The sequence below is a fragment of the Mirounga angustirostris genome, unplaced genomic scaffold (assembly GCF_029215605.1).
Source record: "Mirounga angustirostris isolate CCGP_5_RB_7025 unplaced genomic scaffold, mMirAng1.0.hap1 SCAF_7, whole genome shotgun sequence".
Taxonomy (NCBI): domain Eukaryota; kingdom Metazoa; phylum Chordata; class Mammalia; order Carnivora; family Phocidae; genus Mirounga; species Mirounga angustirostris.
In genome coordinates, this window is record NW_026991715.1 from 6,539,093 (window position 1) to 6,546,312 (window position 7,220).

Here is a 7,220-nt window from a genome sequence, read left to right on the forward strand (position 1 = left end):
AAAGAGTTTACTGGTGATTTTCAAGAGATACATTGTCTAGAGTTGGCATACATTCTGGATGTAAAAGACAGCTGTATTTAGTTGGTGAGAGAAATTAAAATAAAAAGGAGCATATGAACATCTTAGTAAATGTAGACAACCTATGGAATGTGGGCAGATATTTGCAAATATCTTATCAGATAAGAGGCTAAAATCTATAAAGAATTTATCAAACTCAACCCCCAAAAAACAAAAAATACAGTCAAGAAATGGGCAAAAGACATGAACAGACATTTCTTCAAAGAAAACATACAAATGGCCAACAGACACATGAAAAAAATGTTCAACATCACTTGGCATCAGAGAAATAAAAATCAAAACCACAATGAGATACCACTTCACACTAGTCAGAATAGCTAAAATGAACAACTTATGTTGATAGATGTTGACAAGGATGTGGAGAAAGTGGAATCCTCCTACATTGTTGGTGGGAATGCAAGCTGGGGCAGCCACTCTGGAAAACAATATGGAGGTTCCTCAAAAAGTTAAAAATAGAACTACTCTACAACCCAGCAACTGCACTACTAGGTATTTATCCAAAGGATACAAACATAATGAATTGAAGCACCTGTTTAAAGCAGCAATGTCTGCAAAAGTCAAAACATGGAAAGAACTCAGATGTCCATCGACAGATGAATGGATAAAGAAGCAGTGGTATATGTAATGGAATATTGTATGTAATGGAATGTTTCTCATTACAAATATGTAATAGAATATTTCTCAGCCATCAAAAAGAATGAAATCTTGTCATCTGCGATGATTTGGATGGAACTAGAAGGTATTATGTTAAGCAAAATAAGTCAGTCAGAGAAAGACAAAAAATATGATTTCACTCATATGTAGAATTTAAAAAACAAAACAGATGAACATAGGAGAAGGGAAAGAAAAATAAAATAAGATGTAAATTGAAAGGGACTCTAGGAAACAAACTGAGGGTTGCTGGAGGGGGGTGAGTTGGGGGAAGGGATAATTGGGTGATGGGATTAAGGAGGACACTTGATGTAATGAACACTAGGTGTTATATGCAACTGATGAATCACTAAATTCTACTTCTGAAACTAACTTTTTTAAAAGGAGAAAGGAAGAATTAGGAGGAGGAAGGAGAGAATGAGGAGGAAATAGAGGAGGAATTGATAGAGGCTAATCTTGGAGCTCCATATAGAGACAAAGTGAAGAACGTAATGACTTTATTTTCAGACGAATCATGTTTGAATTTTGGTAGGCACAAAAGAAAAAACTGCTTAAAATATGTAGCTGAAAATACAATAAGCTTCAGGTTAAAATTTAAGGTCAGTTGTTTAAATTTAGAAAACATTGTGAAAAATAATGAGAAGATTAAAAAGGGTCACAAATTAAGGAAAAAAATGTCTATTACACTGTTGAAGATCAATATTACATGGAAGAACTTTGATTAAAAGCTATACATATATGTATAAGCTCATTATATATAATATATTTATGTGTATATTATATATATAATTGCCTCAGAAGCATAAAGACTTTAGAGTATATACAAAAACACATCAAAAGCTAATGATGTACTGTATGGTGACTAACATAATAAAATAAATTTAAATTAAATTAAAAAAATAAAGTCGATACTGCACCCCCCCAAAAAAGAGCATATAAAAAAACAGAAATATATAAGGTGTTGGTATAGGATTAAGAAAAATTGACTTTAGGATGTAAGTGCATTCTTCTGTGTTATGCAACTAAGAGAGGAAAGATCTATATGAAAACTTGACCTTGCATATGCAATTAAATTATTTACCTCTTATTATCTCAACTGTATAATTAGGATAATGAAATAATAATAACAACCCTCTTATCTACTTTACAGGTCTATCATGAAAAAAAATATGTAACACTTAGCACCATAATATATTTTCATGTTTTATTTTCACAATTTAAAAAAATGCCAACAATCATGGTATGCTTAGTTACCTAATCCTATTCTTAGTCATTGAATGTGGGTTTTTACCTTATCAAAATTGTTAGTCGTTCAAAATCAATGACTGTGAGCTGATCTTTATATCTTGGCCAGAAAAGAAGCTCTAAATTGTTTATTGAGTATTTGATATTTGAAAAATAATAGTGGCTTAAAACACTCATTTCATATATGATATAAATGCAAAGCTTTCAGTGAAACAATCATTAGACTTTAAAATACAATTTTAAAAATTGTTTTCTGCTCAATTCTACACATGACAAACCTAGTTATAGCTTTACTCATGAATTGCCTCTACTCAAATAATATGGAAGGTATTAAGACCATAATCTTATATTAAAGGACTGAAATGTAGATGGTGTGGAAAATGAAAAGGAAGAGTTCTTTTTTGAAGTTCCTCTTACCCATATGCTTGATAAAGTCTCAGAAATAGTTGATGGTGGTGCAGCTCTTAATTAAGTATAGATTCGGGGATTGGGGAAAAGATGGCAGAGGAGTAGGGGACCCTATTCCAACTGGTCCCCAGAATTGAGCTGGATATCTACCAGACCACTCTGAGCACCCATGAAATAAGCCTGATATGTAAGAAAATCTGGATCTCTACAAACAGAATATCACAGACAGTTGGTTTCCAGGTATGAAGTGGGGAGCCCTGATTCTGTGGGCAGATATAGGAGGATAAATGGCAGCAGGAGGGAGCCTGGCCTGGGGATCTTACACCACTGGTGAGCAATAGCCTCCCACACCAGGGACAGGCACAGACCGCAGACAGGTAGCAGTGGGGAGAGAACTTTAGGGCAGCCCCCAGGACTGAAACCTGGAGCGGCAGGAGCAGCTGGCAGTTTTAGAAGCACAAAGGGCAGAGACGTGCCCCGACCTGGAGGTGAGGACTGGGAGCACTGTGGAGGGGCCCACAACCCAGGACCCTGCAGTTAAAAGCAGCACAGACAGAGATGGAGATAGTGTGGCCTAGAGAGCTCACTGAAAAACAGACTGTGACCTCTCTACTCTGAGGAAGAGGATTGGAAACAGTCTTTTCTGCTCTGACTCTTGAAAGAGACACAGAAAGCAGCCAGGGAAAGCCGACAGAGAACAAAAGCCCCCAAAAACTGGTTCCCACTGACCCCATCCCCCACCACAGGGGGGCAGGACAAATCTGCCCAAACAGGGTTGCCTACACAACAGTGCAGCAAGCCCCTCCCCCAGAAGACAGGCTGGGAGAACAAGAGGCCAGCAACCTTAAGGTGCCTAGAAAACAGGTGCATCTTGCTTGGGTTGTGGTCAATAATTTGGACTCTATACATTCCCTCAAGCACCCATCAATAGAATGACTAAGAGGAGGAACCCCCAAAATAGGAAAGACTCAGAGATTATGACTTATGCTGAAGATTTACAAATGGATGCAGATATAACCAAGATGTCGAAGATGGAATTCAGGCTAGCAATTGTGAAGACAATAGGTAGAATGGAGAAATCAATCAATGCAACATAGAGTGTCTAAGAGCAGAAATGAAAGCTGAATTGGCAGAACTTAAAAATGCTATCAATGAGATCCAATCTAATCTAGATAATCTAACAGCTAGGGTAACTGAGGCAGAAGAATGAATCAGTGACCTTGAAGACAATTTAATAGATAAAAAAGGAAAAGAGGAGGCCAGGGAAAAACTCAGAATCCATGAAAATAGAATCAGAGAAATAAGTGACACCATGAAGTGTTCCAATGTCAGAATTCTTGGAATCCCAGAGGGAGTGGAGAGAGAGAGAGGACTAGAAGATACATTTGAACAAATCATAGCTGAGAACTTCCCTAATCTGTGGAATGAAACAAACATTACTGTCCTAGAGGCAGAGAAGACCCCTCCAAGATCAAGGAAAACAGGCCAACACCCGTGTAATAGTAAAATTCGCAAATCTTAGAACCAAGGAAACCATCTTAAGGGCAGTTAAGGGGAAGAGATTCTTTACGGACAGAGGGAGGAACATCAGAATAACGTCAGACCTATCCATATAGACCTGGCAAGCCAGAAAAGCCTGGCAAGACATATTCACATGCAGCCAAGAATGCTGTATTCGGTAAGGCTGTCATTTAGAATGGATGGAGAGATTCAGAGCTTCCAAGACCAGCAGAAACTGAAAGAATATGTGACCACTAAGCCCGGCCCTGCAAGAAATATTAAGGGGGGTTCTATAAGAGGAGAAAGACACCAAGAGTGATATACAACAGAAATTTAGAGGGACAATCTATAAAAACAAGATCTTCACAGGCAACACGCTGACAATTAATTCATATTTTTCAATAATCACGCTCAATGTGAATAGCCTAAATGCTCCCATAAAATGGCACAGGGTTGCAGATTGGATAAAAAGACAGGATCCATCCATATGCTGTTTACAAGAGACTCATTTTGAACCTAAAGATACATCCAGACAGAAAGTGAAGGGATGGAGATCTATCTTCCATGCCAGCGGACCTCAAAAGAAAGCTGGGGTAGCAATTCTTAGACAAATTAGACTTTAAACTAAAGTCTGTAGTTAGAGACACAGAAGGACACTATATCATTCTTAAAGGGTCTATCCAACAGGAAGATATAACAATTGTAAATATCTATGCCCCCAACATGGGAGCAGCCATCTGCATATAAGCCAACTGTTAACTAAAATGAAGAGTTATATTGATAACAATACGTTAATTGTAGGAGACCTCAATACTCCACTCTCAGCAATGGACAGATCATCTAAGCAGAAAATCAACAAAGAAACAAAGAGTTTTGAATGATACACTGGACCATATGGACCTCATAGATATATACAGAACATTCCACCTTAAAACAACAGAATACTCATTCTTCTCAAGTGCACATGGAACTTTCTCCAGAATAGATCACATACCGGGTCACAAAACAGGTCTCAACCAATACCAAAAGACTGAGATTATTCCGTGCATATTCTCAGACCACAGTGCTTTACAACTGGAACTCAATCACAAGAAAAAATTTGGCAGAAATTCAAACACTTGGAAGCTAAAGACCATTCTGCTCAAGAATGTTTGGGTCAACCAGGAAATCAAAGAAGAACTTAAACAATTCATGGAAATCAATGAGAATGAAAACACATCAGTCCAAAACCTATGGGATACTGCAAAGGTGGTCCTAAAGGGGAAATACATAGCCAACCAAGCCTCACTCAAAAAAAAATAGAAAAATCCCAAATTCACAAACTAATTCTACACCTTAAAGAATTATACAAAAGGAAACAAACGATGTCTAAGCCACACATTAGAAGAGAAATAATTAAGATTAGAGCAGAGATCAATGAATAGGAAACCAGAAACACAGTAGATCAGATCAATGAAACTAGAAGTTGGTTCTTTGAAAGAATTAATCAGATTGATAAAACACTGGCCAGACTTATCCAAAAGAAAAGAGAAAGGACCCAAATTAATAAAATTATGAATGAAAGGGGAGAGATCACGACTAACACCAAGGATATAGAAACAATAATTAGAAATTATTATCAACAACTATATGCCAATAAACTGAGCAATCTGGATGAAATGGAGGTCTTCCTGGAAACCTATAAGCTGCCAAGACTGAAACAGGAAGAAATTGACAACCTGAATAGGCCAATAACCAGTAAGGAGATGGAAGCAGTGATCAAAAACCTCCCAAAAAACAAGAGTCCAGGGCCTGATGGATTCCCTGGGGAATTCTACCAAACAGTCAAAGAGGAAATAATACCTATTCTACTGAAGCTGTTTCAAAAAATAGAAACAGAAGGAAAACTTCCAAACTCATTCTATGAGGCCAGAATTACCTTAATACCCAAACCAGGCAAAGACCCCTTCAAAAAGGAGTATTTCAGACTGCTATCCCTGATGAATATGGATTCCAAAATCCTCAATAAAATCCTAGCTAATAGGATCCAATAATATATTAAAAGGATCATCCACCATGACCAAGTGGGATTTATCCCTGGGATGCAAGGGTGGTTCAACATTTGCAAATCAATCAATGTATAGAACACATTAATAAGAGGAGGGAGAAGAACCATATGGTCCTCTCAATTGATGCAGAAAAAGCATTTGACAAAATACATCATCCTTTCCTGATTAAAACTCCTCAGAGTATAGGGATAGAGGGAACATTCCTCAAGTTCATAAAATCCATCTATGAAAAACCCACAGTGAATATCATCCTCAATGTGGAAAAGCTGAGAGCCTTTCCCTTAAGTACAGGAACACATCAAGAATGCCCACTCTCGCCACTATTGTTCAACATAATACTAGAAGTCCTGGAACAGCAATCAGACAACAAAAAGAAATAAACGGTATTCAAATTGGCAAAAAGAAGTCAAACTCTCTCTTTTTGAAGATGACATGATAATTTATGTGGAAAACCCAAAAGACTCCACCCCCAAATTACTAGAACTCATACAGCAATTCAGTAATGTTGCAGGATACAAAATCAATGCACAGAAATCAGTTGCTTTCTTATACACCAACAATGCAACTGTAGAAAGAGAAATTAGACAAACGATTCCATTTACAATAACACCAAAAAAAACATAAGATACCTCAGCATAAACCTAACAAAAGAGGTAAAGGATCTATACTCTAGGAACTACAGAACACTCATGAAAGAAATTGAAGAAGACTCAAAAAGATGGAAAAACATTCCATGTTCATGGATCAGAAGAATAAACATTGTTAAAATGTCTATGCTACCCAGAGCAATCTATACCTTCAATGCCATCCTGATCAAAATTCCAAAGACATTTTTCAAAGTGCTGGAACAAACAATCCTAAAATTTGTATGGGATCAGAAAAGACCCTGAATCACCAAGGAAATGTTGAAAAAGAAAAACAAAGCTGGGGACATCACGTTGCCCAATTTCAAGCTATATTACAAAGCTGTGATCACCAACAGAGCATGGTACTGGCACAAAAACAGACATATAGACCAATGGAGCAGAATAGAGAACCCCGATATGGACCCTCAACCCTATGGTCAAATAGTCTTTGACAAAGCAGGAAAAAATATGCAATGGAAAAAAGACCATCTCTTCAATAAATGGTGCTGGGCAAATTTGACATACACATGCAGAAGAAATAAACTCGATCATTCTCTAACACCATACACAAAGATAAATTCAAAATGGATGAAAGACCTCAATGTGAGACAGGAATCCATCCAAATCCTTGAGGAGAACATAGGCTTTGACATCGCCCACAGCA